The sequence below is a fragment of the Mustela nivalis genome (assembly GCF_964662115.1).
Source record: "Mustela nivalis genome assembly, chromosome: 6".
In the NCBI taxonomy this organism is placed as follows: domain Eukaryota; kingdom Metazoa; phylum Chordata; class Mammalia; order Carnivora; family Mustelidae; genus Mustela; species Mustela nivalis.
In genome coordinates, this window is record NC_139025.1 from 57,817,317 (window position 1) to 57,840,317 (window position 23,001).

A 23,001-nucleotide genomic window follows, 5' to 3' on the forward strand; every position below is an offset into this window, starting at 1 on the left:
AAAAGTATCTCAGGCATCAAATTTCTATGAGCAGGAAGCAGGATATAAAATTTACTCAGCTGAGAGCTTGGCCATTTCTTACGGAAAAAAAGAATGACTCAGTTTGCTCAGGAGGGAGGATAGAGCTGGAAACCAGAGTCAACAACCCCAGGGGGCAAAATTGGACCTTAATCAGCACATGTTTCCTGCAACCAAAGAGGATGAATTATCACCTGAGCCCAGCTGGATTTCACACTGCTGTAGAACAATGACTTTTATGTGGTTCTATTTCCTGTTTTAGATGGGTATGTCTATAGTATTAATCATGTCCTCCAGTCTATGCTGAATGTGTGGGAGGCAAGTACATTTTGTCTCTTTGATGTACAGATTTTCAGATTAAGAAGCACATTATTTGAGAAGCACCTGGACCTGATTTAGATAATGAAATGCTAGGCTTTAAACCTGACTGTGCTAATATAATGAGATAAAACTTCGGGAGTCTTGGGAGGGACTGAGTATATTTTGCACTTGGGAGGGAAAGGAGTCATTAGAATCCAGCAAGAAGGCTGTGGAAGTCTTCCAAGACCACCCTCCTCTGCCCCCTGCAGTGAACCACACCTCCTAGTATTCACTCCCCAAAGTGCGGGACCCACCCTCACTGGATCTCAGCTGAGGCTGTATATTCAGTAGATTGCAGAAGAATTATACTCCATGACCTTCCAAAAATCCTTACAGCTTCTGCATAGATTGCTTAGAATGTTTACCACTGGGATGTTCCAGATACCATGCTGTATGAAGCACAAGCCACATGGAAAGGCCAAGCATAGATTTCCTGTAAATATTTCCAGCTGAGTTTCCAGGCCACAGCAAACACCATCTGACAGCCATGTGAAGGAACAATCAGTCAAGCTCAACGGTTGTAGCCCCTGTCAAGAACTGCCTACCACGACATGAAAGACTCAAAGCAAGAACCATCTATCTGGAATGAGTCAACCCACAGAATCTTTAGAGGTAATAGTAGTTTTTTTTTAACCGAGGAAAAAAACCTTTTTTTTTCCTCTGTAAAGGGCCATATTTTAGTCTTTGCAAGTTACATACAGTCTCTGTTACATATTCTTCGTTGCTTTTTTTTTTTAATTATTTTTAAATGTAAAGGTGATTCTTAGCTCATAAATCATAGGAAAACAGGCTACAGATCAGATTTGGCCCATGGGCTGGTAATCTGTAACCCTGCTTTGATCTACTAACAGAGTGTTTTGTCACACAGCAATACATAAACGAATATGAAATTGTGTGCATGAGAATTGGCACATGTGTTTTACCATAGAGACAGGTTCAGGGAAGTGGGTGTGCCTTCAATATCTAACTAAACCCATGTTTATAGCAGAGTGAGTATGCCATTAATATGTTACCTATAATTCTCTTTATTAAACATGACTCAGTTATATTTCAAAATCCCCTCAAAATATTTTCTAAAATACTATGTATTCATAAAAAATAAATCCTAATGTAATGCATATGCAATGTTTTGAAAATAAACTGACAAAAATATCCTGCTAGTGGTAATTATTATCTCTATGTTGATTTAGAATGTACCCTAGGGTCAAAAGAAAAAAAAAAAAAGCACACTACTGATCATGCTACCATGTGGATGAACTTCAAAAACACTATATTAAAGAATTCAAATGAATAGGATTACGTATTTTATGGTTCCATCTTTATGAAGTTTCCAAACAGGAAGATCTAGAGATAGAAAGCAGGTAAGGGTTTATCAAGGTGGGGAATGGGAGCAGAGTTAACTGAAAAGTGGCATGAGAAAATTTTAGGGTACAGAGAATGTTCTAAAACTAGTATGTATTGATGGTTGTATAACCCTATAAAGTTACTTAAAATCATACCATTAAAATGCACGAGTTTTATGGTATGTAAATTAAGTTATGCCTCAATAAATGTATAAAAGTATAACAAATATCCATATTTTCACTGCAGCAATATGGAAAAAAGGCTAACTCCTTTGTGCCAATTTGAAAGGAAAAAAAGTTTTAAAGATGTATTTTAATACAAAGATATGTTCTGTGAAACACTGTCAAAAATAGATTTAATGTTCTTTACTGTACCATTTTGCAGTTCACAAATTATTTCCATTGAATCAATACACTCTGCACATTAACAAACATCACCACTGTATTATCATTCCTAGAGAAAATGCATATTGCAGGGTAAAGACTTTTTATTTCTAGTTACTTAGTTACCTAGTAAGATTTCAGAGAAGTAACAGAAACTTTTGATGAGCCTTAAAAACTCCAGTGGGAAATACAATTCCCAGTTATCTCTTACCAGTCATTACTCCCAACCACTCTTCAAAATAATAGTATGGATTACATAACTAATAGAAGTTTTTTAAAAATTGTTATCTTCATCCCTGAAGACAGAGTAATAGGCCCTGTAAGCTGCATATCACTTCTTTGTAGTTATAAACTCTAAATATACAGAAAACATAAGAACATCAAGTGACGAATAAAACAAATATTAAAGTAAAATCAATAATTTCATTAATTTTTTAGTGATTCCTTCACATCAAAAATATATGCATAAGTAATAGCTTAGGTTATAATCTGACTTAAAATTAAACCTTTTTGTATCACTGGGCTCTTTACCATTACAGAAAGGTATAGAACCAATGTACATACATATATATACACAAAATGTCCCATCAATTTGCAATGCTTCAAGTAGCCCCCAACTGCAATGGACCATGGACAGAGTAAGAACCACTGACAAAATGGGAATTGATGCTTGATTATTTTAAAAAGGTCAACCCGGTGCATCAGGAGTGGCACATAATACTAAGCAAGATATGAATATTAAAAGCAGAGATTTTGCTTTTCTTTTAAACATTTTGGGCAGGAAAAAAATATCCTTTGGTTTATTAAATGCGCTTAACCTCAGTAAGAACTTATATAGAATTATGGTGTCAGTGCTTGACAGAGTCTCTGATATAATCTAAGTGTTTTCACTTGAGTTGTTCAGACTTTTTTTTAATTAATAATCCTTCACCCATGATATCATGATTTTGTTGAGAGCTGGATGTACATCCTAGATCCTAGAAAGCAAAAAGACTTGGCATTAATTAAATAAGAACAAACCCTAAGGACTGAACAGACTGTGAATTACAGATCATAGAAAATTCAAATGGAGAATGATGACACAAGAAGGATTAAAGAAAAGTGAAAGTTAATAGCAGGATTTAAATGGATTTGGAGGATGTTTGCTTCCAGTCAAGTTGGAGGGACAGAAATTAAATTTCTACTCCTACCTTAGACAACTAGAAAACTGGACTAAATATATAAAACAACGATTTTCAAATATTAGGCAATAAGCAGTTAAGGACTACTCTCTATGAGAAGGAAAATTAATAAAATGAGCCCTAAATTTATACCAGTTTATTGTTCAAAAACTCAACAAAGAGAAGAGAAACCCACATAAAGCCTGGTGGTCTCACTGAGCTGAGGGGACAAAGATCAGATTTTGAGAGGATGAACTACTTAGAAAATATGGTGCAGAGCACCAAAGCATAGGGAACCATGCAGAGGGAGCTCTGGAGATCTTCAGAGACTTCCTTTAAGTCTTTGGCTTGGTACAGATCTGTCTCTCTTTAAGTAGAAACTTCCTCAACAGGGAAACAACAACCAAAATCAGGGGGCATAAAAATTCCCAAAGCCCACACACAGCTAGGAGTAGAGTTTATGTTCTTAGAGCCAGAACGGTGAACTTTTGTTAAGACAGGAAACATCAAATTAAGTTCACAGAAGGCTATTTCTTTGTATTGGGGTTTAATTACATCCAGCACCAACAAAAAATTCTTCAAAGCAAACTACCACAGATCCAAATAACTTAAGTGTATGCCAGAAGAGTATCCAACATTACTTAAAGAAACATAACAAAATCCCTAATACTCAACATAATAATCACAATGCCTTGGACCTGAGCATTTATTTTGAAACTTGCCAGCAAGCAGAAAATAAGACCCATAACCACGAGGTATATCAAACAACAGAAACAGAGGCAGAAATGACTGAGGTAATGGTATTAGCAGGCAAGGATATTAAAAAAACTAACTACTGAATACTTTCCACATGTTTAAAAATCTAATATAGAAACGACTCTGATAAGGAAAAAACCAGAAGCTATTTTAAAAGACCCAAATGTAAAATATAGAGATAAAATTAATACCTGATAGAAAATCTATCCAGTGATAGATTTAACAGAAGACTAAAACTGCAGAAGAAAAAAAAAAAAAATCTGTAAACTAGAGGAAATAGAAATTATATAAAATGAAGCATGAAAAGAAAAAAAGACTAAAAAAAAAAAAAAAAACAACCACAGGCTGAGTAGATAATATTAAACATTTAATGTCTGTATACAGTTGAGTCCTGTGGGAATGGGAGGCAAAAACACATTGAAATAAAGGCCCAAAACTTCCAAATTCATAAAAACCATAAGCCCACACATTCTAAAGAATATACATGCAATGAAACACAGGAAAACCAACCATAATCAAATTGCTAAAAAGCAAAGGAAAAAAAAATTCAAAGCAGACAGGGAAAAAATATTACATAAAATAGAACAAAAATAAGAATCACAAATTTCTCATTAGAAACCATGCAAACTAAAAGACAATGGATGATACATTTAATGTGTTAAATTTTTTAAACAAATGTGTTTATCTAGACTTTTATATTCAGAGAAAATATCTTTCAAAAATGAATATGAAATTTTTAAAAAATAGTTAAAAAATTAAAAGCTGGAAATATTTGTTTCCAGAAAACCTGCACTGAAATAAATGTTAAAAGAAGTTTTTAAGGCAGAAGAAAATATTAGATGAAATCTTGCATTTACCCAAGATAATGAAAAGCACAGGATATCGTAAATAAGTTAATAATATAAATGTTATCTCATTTTAAAGTTATTTAAAAGATAATGTACAGCTTGAAGCAAAAATAATAACAGTGAAACTGTAGCTTGTAATTTATGTAAAAGAAAAATGTATAGGGGCACCTGGGTGGCTCAGACAGTTAAGTGTCTGCCTTTGGCTCAGGTCATGATTCTCAGGGTCCCGGGATCCAGCCATTCATAGTGCTCCCCGCTCCATGATGACTCTGCTTCTCCCTTTCCCTCTCTGACCTCTCTCGCTTTCGCTCTCTCTCAAAATAAACACAATCTTAAAAAAAAAAAAAAAAAAGAAAGAAAAATGTATAGTAGCAAAAGTGTAAATATGAGGAGGAAAATAGGATACTGTTGTAACTTTTTTAGAATATACAAAGACATATTACATTATCTCAAAGTAGACTATAGTAAGTTAAAAATTAATAATAAAAACTCTAGAACTCCCCTCCCAAAAGAGTTGTTCGATAATAGAGAAAAAAAATAACATTAAATAACATTGATCAAAAAGAAGGCAGGACCCAATTACGTCAATAATTATGTTAAGTGTAAATGAACTAAACATCCCAAAAACTGACAGTGATTGTCAGATGATAAAAAGCAAAACCCAACTAAATGCAACATACAAATAACTCTCATTAATTATGAAGTCAAAGAGAGAAAAAAATTAAAATAATGGAAAAAGATGTACTATACTACACCTAAATAAAAGCAAGCTGGAATGACTATTTTATTGTCAGATATAATAGATCTGGGAGCAAAGAATATTACCAGGGAAATGAGGGAAATTAGTTAGTAATCACAAAGTCAATGCATCAAGAAGACATGAGAATATTAAATGTGTACATAGCCAATATCAGAACTTCAAAATAGATGAAGCAAAAGTGGATAGACCTCAATGGAGAAAAATTTAGAATTACAGTTAAAGATTTCAACACTACTCTCTAGTTGACAGAAGTAGACAGATCAGTACTGATTGGAATAACTAAATAGCACTATTAATCAACTTATTCTGACATAGAAAACACCAATGAAGCACATTAACCAAGCAGAACCAATAAACTTTCTTTTCAAGTGCACATAAACATTCATCAAGATCAACCACATTTTGAGTCATAACACAAGGCTATATAATTTAGGAGGATTAAAGTCATATAAACTATAAAAACACACAAAAAATAAGTATAAAAGTGCATTTTTGGAAGATAGCCAAAGTAATGTTTAGAGTGAAACTTGTAACATTTGATGCTTATAGTAAAAAAAAAAAGTTTGTAAATCAACAATCTAAGTGTCCACCTTAAGAAAATAATAACTGAAAAGCAAATTAAACCCAAAAAGAAAGGAGAAAACAAAAGGAAAAACCTAAAAATCAATGAATTAGAAAGATGGGACAACAGCATAGACCTTACCGACATTAAAAAAATAACAAAGGAATATAATTATACAACCTAATGCCAATAATTTAACAACTTAAGTAAATTGGAAAATAGCCCCAAATATGAAACTTATCAAAGAAAGTGGATCCATGGTCCTCTTCCTTATAAACTACAATAACAGAGATATAGAATGCTGTCTTCAGAAACCCCCGTACCTGAAGCTTTACCTTCTGGTTGTGTCAGAGCTGTTTATTTCAAAGTGACACAGAGGCCCCTGATTAGAGTCCAGTGCTTCTTTCATATTGATATAATTTCTAACAGCCTAAGATTTTGGAGAACTACACTTCTCAGTTACTATAAAAGCAACAGTCATTCCAAGAAGGAAGTAGTTATGAGACTTAAGAGCTGTGGCATGTTCTTGGGAGAAATATTGTTTTCCTATTAACTTTGCAATGGGCCTTTTCTATATGTATTACACCAGTCTTATCAACAGTAAAGTAAAATTTTCCTTTCTCAGGTCCCCCTTTTGTCCAACAGCACACAAATTCAGTTGTTCAGTCATGGCATAGATAAAATGATTAAAATTTGCATTCACGAGAAAACTTTAAAGCCACAATCAAGGATTTTTCTCATGCATGGTCTGCATTCCTGTTACCTAATCAAGAATGATGGAATCCAGAAACCAGATCCCATGCCTAAAGGCTCTTTTAAACATCTTCAAATGGACTTAATTACCCCCCACTAATAGAACAGAAATATATTTGATGATTATATGTCTATTTTCAGATTTGATCGAAGCTTGGTGCATGCTTGTGCAACAAACACACACACACACACTTCACTTTGGGTTTTAGGTTTGAGATATCCCTCATTTGTCTATCTAGTGATGGAGAAACTTATTCCCCTAAAATTTTTGTTAGGAGATTTATAAAATGCTACTCATTACTCAGAATCTCTATTGTCCATATTATTCTGACTTCAGGTAAGATAAAAAGGACAACTAAAACTTTCAAACTCAAGTTAGCTGAGCTTACATACAAAAGGTCCTGGATCTTTGTTAATGTTCCCACTGTTCAAACTGTGTTTTTATTCCCAGGGGAGTATTTTGTACGCTATATTCACAAAAACTGAACAGTGTCACTTCTTTTTTTTAATCTCCACCAACAGGTCAAAAATGTATTTATTTTCTGTTTTCCCTACCAGTGAGATTGAATTTTCACTTATTTACTGACATTTGCATTTCATCCTTTGTGTATCGTTTATTTGTGACCTTTGCCAATTTTGCTAATGGTGAACTGACTTCTGGAGATTAACACATAAATATTACACCTTTCTTCAAAGCTGTAATTCAGAAATTCAACTATTTCTGCCAACATATAGTAAAATCTCAAACTGCAAAAGAAATTGTTCAAAATGGATACAACAACATTTCAGACATCAAAATGAATTCAATTACAAGCATTGGGATGTTTCTGCCCAATTATTTCCAACCAGAGGTACCATAAAAATCATCAACAAACAATTATAAAACACACTGTTGGATTTCATTTTCCTCTCAAATATGTTGAAACACAACACAGTTATTCTTAAAAGCATAGAAAAGAAACATATTCTCACCTATGCCTTTCTTCTCCCTAACCATTCACAGCACTGAGTGCAACTAATATGAGTTACTTAAATTTTTATTTTTCACTTCACCTCAAAATCTGGATCTGCCCTTTAGCCTTTTCCCTCCAGGCTTTAGGAGAAGTGGATGTCCTCTCTCAGACCACTCTGCCATCCCCACCCCAACACATCCTCTGTCTAGACATGCATTCCTCCTTTTGGATTTGCTCCTAAGTTCTTCCTTCTTGGTGTTCAATACTCCATTTTTATTCAGTTCTTGGGTCTTATCTCCCAATATTCTCACATTCCATTACCCCCAAAATACTGACACCCCCATACACAAATTCCTATCCAATCCCTTTCATTTTCCTCAACACAAAACTCACTGTAACAGAACACTGCATTTATGTTTACAGCTTCTATTTTTTCTTTTCTCTTCTACCTATGAGGTTGAGTTCTGATCCTACTTATCTAAAAGTGTTACCTCATCTCTACAGCATGAAATATCTCCCATGCTACCTACCTTTCCTATTTTTCTTCTCTTCTCCAAAACATGGTTGTCTTTCTTCAAAGCTGGTTACTATTTTGAAGACCCTTGTCCGAGCTCCTTCTGTTCTGCTCATTCTTGACTGAATCTTAATGATCAGATCTCTTTACTCTTTTACCACTTTATTTCTTATAAAAACACCAAGTTCTATTACTTAGATGCAAGCCCTATATGAGCGTTGCCTCATTTTATGTTTTTAGCGCTATCTTTCCCCTGAGTTCTTAGCTTCTAGTTATATAGAAGTCTACCCAGTCCATGACTATCAGAGCTATATTCCTTCTGCGTATAGAATAGAACTCAGACTCTTTGCCGAGTATTCGAAATTATTACAGTAGAGGTATCTACATGCTTCATTAATATGATCTCTCATCCTTCTCTATACAGTTATTCCCACAAGATATCTAGTGATCTTCTAACTTTTTTGGTTTGTTCAAGGTCTTTTAAAGTTTTCCATAACACCTCTCTGAAAGACCAGAACATGATGAACTTTTATTGCTCTAAATTTCTGGAAACGTTCTTTTGCATAGTACAAACACAATCGATTTTTAAGGAAGAAGAATCTCAACACTGAAAATGTTGCTAAATGATTTCTCATGTCATGGATGGCCTTGAAATTTATAATTAAGTAAGCATCTAGAGCAATGAAAGAATTCTAAAATTTAATCATTATTACAAAATCTATAATATCAGTGCGATTCTAGAAATAAGAAAATCAAGATTACAACAAATGCAAATGCCTACACAGTTAGCCAGAAAATTCATTTACATATTTTAAGAGTCAAAGAAGCAAACAATCAAAGCACAAGAGCAATTTATGAATCTATGGGTAAAGAAAAAATTACACAATTAATTTGCAACTTGAATGCAAATACGTAACCACTCCCAAATGGCAGTTATAGAGCAACTTTGATAAGAATTCAGTCTTCCTTAAATCTCTGTATTATCTCCAGAAAATTGAGAGACTACCCCAATGATATGGAAGGTATTCCTCAAATTGATTGAAATAACATATATTTGTATAGCAGTTAAGCATCCAAAGGAAGATTTATAATTAAGCATAAAAATGTTTACAAAATCAAAGCAATGATATTCATACTTTCAGTTAACATGAATATTTATTTTTGTATATTTACAATATTTAAGAGAATATTGATTAGAATAAAGCTTTAATATAACCCATTTAAAATATATAATTAAATTACTACTTTAAACTTGATTTTAAGTTAAAATTAAACAATCTTAACTATTAGGCTAGTAAATGAATTTTACCATAAGTTTCATGTATTAAACTTTTAAGATTTAGTGCTTTAAGAGAGATTGTCCCTCAGAAAATTGAAATATTTAAGAGAAATTCCACATACTATATTTATGCATGATAAATTATTTAAAGTTCTAGAGAACTTAATATTAAGTTTTGGGATGGGACCAAATATTAATATTTGATTACTAGAATATGTTGCATTTTAGAAATAGAACAAAGATTTTGTCTAAGCTTAAAGCTTAAGAATTAGTTTTGTTTAGAACTTCAAAAAATTTAAGATTTCTTAAACTGAAATTAATTTCTACTTAGTAATTTTTACATGCAAAACCAATTTCAAAGACATACACACATAGCCTCAAATTAATATTTCATTAATGATATGGAAACACAGGCCACTAAATATGAAAAGATTTACTTGAGGTCACTAAAGTATCAGAGTCATAAGCAGAACTTAGACCTCACAAAGTTAATGTTAGTATACAGTAAAGTGACAAATTTCCAAAAAGTCTAAGTAACATGCAGAACAACTTAAATGAGATACATCATTAATCAGAATAACATCTCTAAGAGAGGTTATAGAAGGAGGAATTGAAATTATATGATTTCACAAACCTAACTCTCTGCACAAACACCTCCTAAGTTTCCATGTATTACAACTTTTCTTGGCTTGTTTCAAATAGAGTAACCTATCCTTGAGGAAAAGCAATTATAAGAATGTTTTTTCATTCAAATTGTTAGAAGAGATCAAAGAGGTTTTGAATCTGCAGTTTCTGTTTTGAAGATTCCTCAGTCTCTGTTTCTTGATAAAATTTAACAGGAAAGTCAAGGAGGTAGACTATTAGGAATTAAAAAACTCATTGGTAATAATAGAACGGAGAGCTAAAATCCTTTTCACCTATATCAGTGCACATGGGGCCAAAGCACCACCTCTAAATGAATAATAACAAAAGGATGTTCTGGCTAGAGCACTAGATATATTTTTGGGTTTTTATCTTTGTATCAAGTTTACAAACCTCAAGTCTTTTAGAAATGAGGTAGTATCAATGAATACATAAAATAAATGAATTTGACCAAGTATATACAATGGGCCTGAGCACTATAAGCAGACTTAAAAAGCTCATAAACATGCGGCTCAAAAAAATATTTGTTTACATTTTTCTCTAACATCATGTCATGTGAGGCTCAACATCTGATTACAGAATGGTTGCAATTACTCTTCTAGCTAGCACTGTCAAAACATTTGTTATGTCCTTTCATAGAACAGTATAAACCAGAGATACTGACTACTTTAATAAACCCTATTTTATGTCATTTTGATTGATCTGACCAAATACTAATGGGAATGGTTCTTGACGTTTTTCTGTTCCTGCTTGTTAAAACAGAGCAGTCCCAGCACTACCCAGAGGCAACTCTACATTGAAAAACTGAGGTACATGATCTACAAAAGCATTAGAGCATACTATAATTCTAAACAGAAATGGTAGGTTATTTCAAACCATCATATATATTGTATTGCATGTATAAATAACCAGCTGTCTCTGTGATTCTGAGCAAGAATCACATTTTCTGTCTTTTTAGAAATTTATTTTGTTGTCAGTATAGAAACCATCCAGATCTGACAATTTTTATATTAGGTAGTTGTGCTCTCTCAATTTTTATCCAATTTATGTCTAGTGGCTTAGAAATTAAACAGTTGTAAGGTATGGAGTTATTTACTAGAAACTGTACTTCTAGAGTATCTGTATTTTAACAGATGTTCTTTTTTTAAATGTCATTTTTTACAAAGGATATACTATAATTTCTCTATGTTTTATTAATAGTGGATTTCTTTAAATTTGTTTTGTGTAATTATTTTTTAAACTGACTTAACATTGCTCAGATATTAACAACAGGGCCAGATATTGAGTATGAGTACATTTCTTGGCTTATTCAAATATGAGAAACATGAACTAATAAATTAAAACTTGACTTTGTTTAATTCTCCTCAAAGAAAGTACATGACTAGAACTAAACCACCAAATGCGTACAATATTAAGCCTCAAATAATTCTCCCCCAAATCTTTCTACCAACTTTTTAATTAGGTAGAAAGGCATGGACATATTTATGTATAGATTCCTCATGTCCTTAGATATCCCACATCATCACATATAATAGATCCTCATACAGAGGTTTGAAATTTCACACAAATCATCATTACTGCACCACTACCCCACACCCACCCATGTTTTAAAAACTGATGTACTGGGGCGCCTGGGTGGCTCAGCGGGTTAAAGCCTCTGCCTTCGGCTCAGGTCATGATCCCAGGGTTATGGGATCCAGCTCTCCATCTAGCTCCCTGCTCAGTGGGAAGGCTGCTTTTCCCTCTCTCACTCCCCCTGCTTGTTCTCCCTCTCTCGCAATCTTTCTCTCCCTCCCAATCTCTCTCTCTCTCTCTCTCTGCTAAATAAATAAATAAATAAAATCTTTAAAAAAAAAAAAAGATTTACTGACTTCTTTTCTTGAAAGTTCAAAAATACAATTTAGGAATGTTTATAATATATTCTATCTTCTATTTTCTCAGTTCTGAATGTTATTGCTAAAATGTACCCCATTTTCTGTGTTTTGTTCAAGGGTAACTCAATACCACAGTAAATTATAACTATTAAAAACATTATAATAAAGATTTGGGTTTTAAAAGGGATATTTTTTTCAAAACCAGAGGCATCACTTGAATAAATTATTTAATATATACTGAAATAGCATATTGTTTCTTCACAACAAATGGTCTGCACGACAGAGGCTTCCTGAAGGGAAGCAAAAATGTCTGCAAGTACTTAAAGAGTAATTTCAAGGGGCTCTGTTGCTATTTCCTAGACAGATAAAGCTCAGAGTTAAAAGAAAATAGTCTAACCTATAACATAGATTTTTTAAAATGCTAGATGCAAAGATAAAAGATATACACCTGATATAAAGGTGACTAATGATGAAATTGTTACTGAAAAAAATCACAACATTTACATTCTAGAGCTCTTAAACGGAAAACAGCCACCTGTTTTGGAAATTGAAGTAAAATTCTCTTTATCTGCATAAAGATGAATTGGATGGCAGTTTGTCAGGGTGGTTGGTCTTCTGCACCAAAGAAATGGGGTACAGAAAAAAAAATTACAGGACTCAACAAAACTTACAAAGAATGCTGAGCTGGCAGTACCTGAGCACCTTGTCGAGATCACAGAAGACTATGTGCAGATCGGAGAACACTGACTGGGTCTTAGTCTGGAAGCTCAAGTTCACCATGAAGCGGATTGGCCTTCTCTTAAAAAAAAAAAAAGGATATTAGTAACCCCCTTCTTTTTCCCTCCTGCTTTAGTCCCTGAAAGAACTCTGTGGTCTTGGGACTGTGAACTTGGGACTGTGGGTCTAGGAACTGTGATGTGCAGTCAAGAAGCTAAGAATAAAAGGGAAGGCTACCTCACCCTCAGCAAGCATGCCCTTGTGCTCCTGTCTGCACACGGTGGCCAGCAGCAGAGGGCCCCTCACTGCAGGTCAGGGGACATGGTGGCCTATGGGCCTTCTGAGAGATCTTATCTAGTGTGAATCCTGGCTAGAATTTATTTTAATTTGACTTAATTTAATTTGAAGCAAAAAAGAAAGAAAGAAAGAAAGAAAGAAAGAAAGAAAGAAAGAAAGAAAGAAAGAAAGAAAGAAAGAAAGAAGAAAGAAAGAATGCTAATTAATCTGTGGGGCTATATGGGAATGGTGTGAGACACAGAACGTTTTTATTTCAGTTGAAGTTGATACCATCAAAGAGAAGAGACCTCAGATATTATATATGACCAAATGCAATGAACATAGTTTTTACCTACACATGTTCCTTACTATATGTGTGACTTTTTTTTTTAACTTCAATAATTTAGATGACCTCTACTTGATTACTGATTCATAGTTGTTCACAGCAACTATGTAACCTTCTGAGAAAACGAACGAGTATCTAGATGGTTGTGTGAGTTTTAAAAAATCTTGCCAAGTTGCTGAGGGTTGGGGGGTAGGGAGAGGGTGGTGTGGTTATGGACATTGGGAAAGGTATGTACTATGGTCAGTGCTGTGAAGTGTAAACCTGGCGATTGACAGATGTGTACCCCTGGGGCTAATAATACATTATACGTTAATACAAAAATTTAAAAATTAAAAAAATTATATCTTGCCAATAAGATGGCAAGTCCATCATGTATTCAGTTTTTCATTTCAGATGAAATTGTTCCTTGTATCATTCCACTGATAGTCTTGATAATTTGAAAGGCAGACATTTCCTTGTGATTATAATATCTCATAGGACCTGCCTGGGGCTAATCTACTTATTGTGCAAGGAATGCTTACGCTCAGTGAACGCCAAGTGCTGTCGTTCACTTTGGGGGACATCCACCAGGACTTTCTTCAACAAAATGAGAGATTGATTACTCTAGCATCTTTCAGGTGAGTGGACACCCTTCTACCTGTCTTCTAGAATTCTGTTTGCTTGTCTATTTGGCAATTTAGATATGCATCTAGAATACATTTGGCATTGGTGAGGAGTCAAATCTCACCTGTGAGTGACCACATTAAGAAAGACAGAAAAAAATATCTGGTAAAATGATCAATTTAAAACATTTGAAAAATTACACTATTTCTAAGATATCTACTGGGTTTAAGCATTCCTGACAATCATCACAATTCAAACAACTTGCATTGAAAATCTTTTTAATTACCCAGAAAAAAGTTAAAACATTACAAATATCAATCTAAAGATGCTTTTCATGCCAAGCTGCAAGAATTTTTAGGTCTCTCCTCTCCTCCTCCCGTCATAAAGTTGCCAATTTAACAGTTGGTAACTTTTGAATGTAATGTTGAATCTCAATTTCTGTCTGCCTGCAATCAGAGTGTACCACAGGGTAGCCTGATAAAAAATCCTTTGGTGGCTCATATTCTTTCCTTTCTAACTCTTACTACGTCGTTTGCTACTAATAGTCTTGGTTTCTTCATCTATTTTTCTCTGAATTGTGCTTGTATCTCATTAAAAAGCAGCTGGGAGCCTATGACTAACAAAATGGACTATTATACCAGCAGAACAAAGCCATGTCTCTCAAAAATATTCATTTTAACTCTAGAATATGGCTAAATGCTACAGACATTCAGACCTTACACATAAGTTTTAATATAGACTGAAGAGGCTACTTAAATCTGTTTTCCTTAATGAAGTGTATCACTGAAATCAAACTGAAAGCCAAGTGTAAATTCTCCTTCCAGCTTTTTTAGCTTCTCAATAAATACTTCCTTTCCAAGAAGCACAAACTTAGCTCTAAGCCAAGAGAAACAATAAGCAAAAGTATACCTGTAAAATGAAGAGGATGAGGAACAGTATCTGAGGAAACAAAAATATATTCACTAGAGATGTTCAACAGGAGAGACTGATGTTAAGTTGTTGATGATAATGACACCCTGAGCTCTTCCCATTCTATGTACAGTTAATTAGACCAAAGGAGCATGATAGGCCATAAACACTGAGAAGAGCTAAGGCCCTCTTTTCTTTGTTTAAGAAATATCACAAAGTCAGTCAAAGGATGGTGCAAATAGAGAGAAAAGATCATCATTGTTTCAATTGAGAAGTTATGAGCAGGGGAAAAAAAAAAACTGCTCTGAAAAGAATATTAATTGCATATAAAATAACTGTATTTCTCATGTATATGGATTACTCAGCCTGCTACTATGGTTTCTTTTCTTCTTTTCAGTCGCTCTGTTTTATTCATGTGACCATGCCTTGTCTTGACAGCTAGCCTGTAAGTTTGTTGAGGGACGGCAGAACCGATTATAGATTTGAACTTACTTTTATTTGCCCCAGTATGTAGTAAAGAAGATGCTTAAGTAATAACTTTGAATGAAAAAAATTCCACATATTACATAGTAAATCTTTTTAAAATTGACTGTTTTGAGTACAGGCCGAATAACAACTTCCAGGTAAGCCAGTATCTACCATTTCCTGAACAAGAGGGATTAGATAAGATTAACTTCTACTACACAGTTCTGGTCTATGTTTTTGTTTTTGGTTTTGTTTTTTTAGTTTCTGCTAAAGTTCCAGTTATTAACATACAGTGTAATACTCACTTCAAGTGTAGAATTTAGTGGTTCAACATTTACATACAACACCCAGTGCTCATCACAAGTGCCCTCCTTAATGCCCATCACCCATTTAACCCCCCTACCCACCTCCCCTCCGGTAACCATCAGTTTGTTTGCTATAGTTAAGAGTCTTTTTCTCAGTTTCTGTTCTATATTTCCATAACTAGTTTTTTAAAAATACTCTACTGTCAAAAATCATATTTAAAAATTATTTCCAATTATTTGCTGCAAAAGCAAAGAGCTCTGAGCAAAGCCAGTATTTATAACTGCTGTAAATTTGCTCAGGAAAGAATGGCATGTCTTTTCCCATCACTGCCAGGACAACCCTTCTATACCTTTATAACCTCATGTTCTAAACAAAGCACAGAGATGCTCCAACAAGTGGCTGGGTTGTAAGAGTACCAGCATCTTTCCTAAGAGGTGCTATTTCTAGATCACCAATCTATTACCATAAATAGTAGCCTACCTGGCATAATTGAGGCTTCTAAATAATAAATTATTTTATATATTGCTTGCTTCACAGAAATCCTGCTGAATATTTATAATCATCCTGACCTAAAAATATCATAATTTATACATCAGATGATAACATTCACAAAGTTAGCCTCCTTCTTCTCACTCTCTTCCATCAGATTAAAAATAAAAAATAGAAGGGAAAAGAAACCAAATGTCAGGCATCTCAATACTAACCCTTAGCAAGATCATTTAAAACCTATTTTTTTCATTTATTTATTTTCAGCATAACAGTATCATTATTTTTTCACCACACCCAGTGAAAACCTATGTTTTTTAATGTTTGCTCTCTTTTCTACCCTTTCCTGCCTAAACTCCTCTAAAATATCACATCATATTTTTCTATTTCCCATCATCAACACATACATGGTCTACCAGAATTGATTCCTGTCATTCTGTGCTTTAGGCAGAGGCAGTATCATAGCCCCAGTGACACCCACAATAATGCACAGTGTTAATCATAGGGGCAGAACCCAGGGCATTGCAAATTTGGCATTTGCAAAAAGGTCCAGATGCAGTGTGTAGACATTCTCTATTCACTCATTAACATTCCGTCATCATATGATGCTTGCGAATGAACAGCACTGTAGTTTTCCAAAACTCACTTTAGAAAAAAGGCAAATTTTCTCAGACACAGCAATTAAGTGAGACTACATTTGCACATAAACCTAATGCACTAATTGGCATGTTCATTTGGATCTCCAAATAGCATCTACACCTGTTCCTCAGTGTGTGAAACAAATAATTACCTTTGCCTCTAACTCATTTTAATGAATTTTATGAGAAGACAACCCATAAAGTAATTCATTTTCTTTGGCAAGTTCTAGATTATCAAAGTACTGACTTTCATCAAACACATCAGGTGTCTTGATTTCTAAAAGGGTCTTCGATGAACTAAAATTTCACTGCCTTCCCAACGAGGGAGGAGGAAATGGATAGAGGAGCAACAGGACAAAAGAGATAATATTTTACATAAAGAGAGGATTTCCAAAACAATGTCAAAAGCTTTCTGAGGGAATGGATGTGAATTTACTGCCTGGATGAGTCTGACCCCAACCATCACCTTCCAATGAATGCTAGATCGTTCAATACAATATGTTTGGTTTTTCTATGTCCCTATATTTGACACTTTAAGGAGACAAAAAACATAGAAAGCCTTCAAAGACTAACCTTTTACTACAGCAATTGCTTCTGAAATATATGTGAGTGACAGAAAGAAAGCTTTGAAGACTATCTCTGAAAAATATGTGGCATTTTATAGGGAAACAAGATCATGAGGTATTTTACTTCAGATAAATTCTAAATCATCTCTACATACATCTATACAACATATTGAAGCAAATAACACAAATCACATTTTAAAATTTATTTACAACAGGTATCAAAAATGGCCTATGCAAAGTTACTCTATTTTATAGTATCAATGAGATGGTCAAATAAATAATGCAATTACATAAAATCACTGGGGTTGGCACAAATAATAACCTTTGATACAATGGTGGCTTTATAAATATACTTAGTAGTATTAGAATTTGGCCTTTAATACTTTTAACTCTGCAGTTGAGTTTCTATAATAATGGATGTTTCCAATGGTACATTTCTTGGTATTTGAATTTCCTTCAGATTTTATGCTGTGTTTCATGCATGTTTTGCTCTTAGTTGTTTTTCTTTCTTTTTTTTTTTAAGATTTTATGTATTTATTTGACAGACAGAGATCACAAGTAGGCAGAGAGGCAGGCAGAGAGAGAGAGAGGAAGGGAAGCAAGCTACCTGCTGAGCAGAGAGCCCGATGCAGTGCTCTATCTCAGGACCCCAGGATCATGACTGAGCCAAAGGCAGAGGCTTTAACCCACTGAGCCACCCAGGCGCCCCTCTTTTCTTTTCTTTTTTCCTTTCTTTTCTTCTCTTCTTTCTTCTTTAAATGAAGTACCTGAGGACTTCCATATGGTAGTAAAATACAAGTAGAATATCATATCATTTTACTTTTTACTGAAGATCTAATGGATTGCAACAGGAATGCAATATAAAATTGTTAAAAATCCAATGCTTAAAACCACCATCTTAGTTTGAATTCCCCTGATAGAAAAAGCCTGACACAAGGACTGAATTGCACGTGATTTATAAGGGAAATAATCTTAGGAAGTTAGAGTGGAGGAGTGGAGAAAGTGAGACAGAAAATCAAAGGAGATGAAGTATGTCTTACCAAGCTGGTTACCTCTGTAACCATTCCTCTGGAGGAGAGCAGACTGGGGCCTTTATGCACTAGACTACCCTCATCCATTAGGTAAGGGTTATTCTATGGGTGTTGTAACCCCCACAAACTCACACAAGCTGAGAAAGTCCCCCAGTTTTAGGGACAGATAGCTCTGAGACAGAAAAGCACACGTGTTGGAAGTGCGCTATTAGATGAGTACACCCAGCTACAGGTTGAAATCGGAGGTAGCCAAGAGATGCAATGCAAAGCACAAAGGAAGGGCACCTGCTACAACCATTAAACCCCCGTACCTCCTAATATGTTTATTTAAGAGGCACCAGAAAAGAAATAAGGGATAAAGATGTTATGAGTTTTGAAATCAGACCTGTATTTGAAAGCAGTGCCTACTTGATTCGATGACCAGCATTAGGAAAATTCATTGCTCTGCCTAGGGGATGATAGTAGCTACCCTCTCAGGCTATGGTCAGGATTAAATGAATTAAGGTGTAAGAAACATCTGACATATTGCAAGTGTATGTGAATGTTGGCTTGTGCCATCTATAGTGATAACATCATACGCATTCCATATTATTTTAATCACTGAAGCTACTATGGACATTTTCTGACATTCGGATGTTTTCTTTGCTCAGCTCGGCCATTTTGTGTGTGTAGATGGAGATTGCTTCTGTGTTAGAAAAAGTACATTCCAGGGGCACCTGGGTGGCTCAGTGGGTTAAGCCTCTGCCTTCAGCTCAGGTCATGATCTCAGGGTCCTGGGATCGAGTCCCACATCGGGCTCTCTGCTCCACAGGGAGCCTGCTTCCTCCTCTCTCTCTCTCTCTGCTTGTCTCTCTGTCCACTTGTGATCTCTCTCTGTCAAATAAATAAAATCTTAAAAAAAAAAAAGAAAAAAGAAAAAGTACATTTCATCACAGCTTGCTTGTTATCAAACTATAAGGCTTGTTAAGGTTCAGTGTAACTATTAGTTACTCAGAAAAGATTTCCTTAACTCACTAGATTAGGTTAGCCTTTCTTTTTAACACTTAAGGTATTTGTTACTAATTATATGTAGTTATGCTAAACTGTAAGCTCTATGATGAAGAGAAATGTCTATCTTGTTTTCCAGGGTTAACAATTAATATATTTTGAATTACACTAATATATCTTAATCACATACTAGGGTAAGTCAATAAAGTTTCTAGCCCTCACTTTTATCTGAATGCAGAGATCATGTGGAATCTTGACTACTAAGAATACACAATATTATACACATTGGCAATACAAACTTGTATTTTGGCAACTATCTTTGTTGCCAAAAATAGACCTAGGTGTGATTTTTTTCTTTGACTCTAGAGCACATAGTTGGAAGTAAGCCTGACAAGAAATAACAAATGTTGGGAGAAGGAGCGTTTTAGAAGGGAAAGGAATGGGAGGATGGGTGAGCCTGGTGATGTATTAAGGAGGAGATGGATTATACGGAACACTGGGAGTTATACACGAACAATGAATCATGGAACCCTACATCAAAAACTAATGATGCGGGGGAGCCTGGGTGGCTCAGTGTGTTGAGCCGCTGCCTTCAGCTCAGGTCATGATCTCAGGGTCCTGGGATCAAGCCCCACATCAGGCTCTCTGCTCAGCAGGGAGCCTGCTTCCCTTCCTCTCTCTCTGTCTGCCTCTCTGCCTATTTGTGATCTCTGTCTCTGTCAAATAAATAAATAAAATCTTTAAAAAAAAAAAAACAACTAATGATGCACTGTGTTGTGACTAACATTACACAATAAAAAAATAAATAAATAAAATAAAACCAAAACAAATAAATACACACACAAAAAAAAGTGGAATCAGACCTATAAATACAGAGAACAAACTTATGGTTGCCAGAGGGAAGGGGGTTGAGGGATCAGCAAAGTGGATGAAGGGGAATTGGGTATATGAACTTCCAGTTACAGAATGAATAAGTCATGAGGATAAAAGGTACAACATAAGGAATATAGTTAATGATATCGTAACAGTGTTGCATGCTAGCAGATCATAGCTACACTTGTGGCAAACAACATAACATACAGAGATGTTGTTATATACCTAAAACTAATGTTTGTGTGTCAACTATACTAAAAAAAATTAAGATAAATAAATTAATCTTTAATAAAAGAAAGAAAGCCTGAGGAGAATCTTATTTTTCTACAAGCATGTCCACCTTATCACAGAGCCAGTACCCTCCTCAAGAGAGTGAAAAAAAGTAGTCAAGGGCCCAAATATAGGTGAGGAAGGGATACTGAGTGATAATTTCTGACCTCAGTTCTCTGGAATGATCTTTTGTCATACTCCTAGATGAACCAGAACATATGGGACAAACCTCCTGGACTTTGTCCTTTTCTGCTAAGATGATGGAAAGGATACAACCATAGACTGGTTTTCTTAGGGGCCCATTTTCATAAAAGAAAAAAAATATTTTATGTGTTAGGCTTGCAGATAAACTTCCTGAGGAGTCCCCAAAGGCAGACTTTTTTTGCATTAATCTTTACATAGAAACAAAAGAGCAAACTTGAATGTTGTCCTCCCCCAGGCCCCTCTTCTCCTATCCTTCAAGTCCCATTAGGGGCACTGGGTGGCTCAGTTGGTTAAGAAACTGCCTTCAGCTCAGGTCAAAATCCCCGGGTCCTGGAAATAAGCCCCACCTCTGGCACCCTCCTTAGCAGGGAGCCTGCTTCTCCTTCTCCCCATCCTCTGCTCTTGCGCGCTCGCTCGCTCTCTCTCTCTCTCTCTCTCTCGTGTAAATAAATAAAATCTTTTAAAAAAATCACATTAACTTTTGTTCATATTGTTCTCTTTAGTTTTTTTTCTAGATTTTCTGATTTGGTTTCCTGCCCTAAATTGTGTTCATCTCTTTATTCGATTGCTGATGTCTGTCATATATTAAATATGGTTTGATCCCCCATTCGGTCCTGAGCCATTTCCTGAATTGCATCATAGCATCTGACAGTTCTGGGTTTCTTCACACCTGGACTCATTTGAGCACTCACCTTGCTGATATTGGATTTATCTCTCATGTTCCCTAATAGCTCTTAAAAATGATAACCTCGGCTTAGGTAAACCTTTCACTCTCTGGTTTTAATCACTCAGTTTCCAATTACTTGGAAATTGATCTATAACTGGTAAAATTCCTGACATATTCCTGTCAGGATCTACTCCTGTCAAAACCACGTCTGACTTCTCTTATGTAGATTTAGCAAAAGGGGACTTGAAGTGGAATTACGGTGACTGGGCTGCCAGCATTACTAATCCTCTCCCAATTACATCCATTCAATTATCTTTATTTGCTGCTCATATGGGTTGGATGAGTGTTCACTACATAGAATTATAGTCATATTGAAGGGAAGCATCCTGGTGGGTATCCAATAAATCCTATGCTGATTAAACTTTGAGACTGTCATTTTGCTCCAGAGATTAGCATGAAACAAACTATTTTGCATATAGTGGGTACTCAATAAATATTTGTGGAGTTAAATCAAGTGTTTTCTATATGTTCAGCTTTAGACAAGTCTAAAGGACAATGCATGGTGGCATCATTTAGCATTCGATTTGGAGCCAGCCCTTCTGCAGCCTATAACCTTTTATGTAGGCTATAATCACACTCTTTCTATTTTGGAATCTGGACAATTACAAGGATGGAGAGGACTTTGAAATCAACTAGCTTTTCATGCAGCTGCTGTACCGTTTTGTGCAATATTTCAGATACAAAGAATATTCCAGATACAGAGAATATTTCATTGTTGGGGGGGGAATAAAGCAGCCTCTGCCAAACAACGTAATGAGAATGCAGATAGTCCCAAACAGGATAAGCAGAAAAATGTTCCATATTTACAAAATATTTGGATCATAGGGGCTGAAAATACCTACAGTGGTTGGAAAAGTGACTGCAGTAGTTTCAAACTATTAGAATCCATAGGGGAACTACTCTGGTATAAAGTAGTTTCTCAGAATAACTCACCTTGAGATAGCTTTTGAAGATCCTGTGAACTACCACGTGATAGGTCTCCCTAAAGGGAAAGCAATGTTGAATGTACCAATGAAATACATGATTTAGGAATAGGTATGAATGACTGCTAAGACTTTGTGCCATGAAAATGGTTCTTGCTGGTTTCTTGTCACAACATGTGGTGTTAGTCCGTGAAGAACATTATCTAAAGCCAGGGTCTTCGTCATTGACACCTTTTCCCTAGAACTGTATATCCCATCAAGATTTGCTGTTTGTGGGCCACCTCTAAAATATATTTAGAAGTAAAGGTGCTAAAAAAAACTAAGTAAATAAATAAACAAAAATAAAAATGTTCTATAAACAAAAACTTTTAGAGAATGCAGGCTTCTGTATCTACTCCTTGGTGGATCACAACACATATTAAAGGTGGGCGGAAATTCTGTAGTAAAGAAGTAATTTTAGTTTATTTC

The 23,001-nt window shown here is 35.0% G+C and overlaps 1 long non-coding RNA gene across 2 annotated transcripts in view; it reads right to left on the bottom strand.

The window, feature by feature from the left end:
- Positions 1-3,036: 3,036 nt before the first annotated feature.
- Positions 3,037-23,001, bottom strand: part of LOC309868217 — a 256,290-nt gene continuing 236,325 nt past the window's right edge. For both annotated transcript variants that reach the window (XR_014313577.1, XR_014313578.1), the window contains 3 exons: positions 12,901-13,004; positions 5,038-5,200; positions 3,037-3,082 (listed from right to left, as the gene is read on the bottom strand). This is a non-coding gene — a long non-coding RNA (uncharacterized lncRNA). The remainder of the gene's footprint in view (positions 3,083-5,037; positions 5,201-12,900; positions 13,005-23,001) is intronic.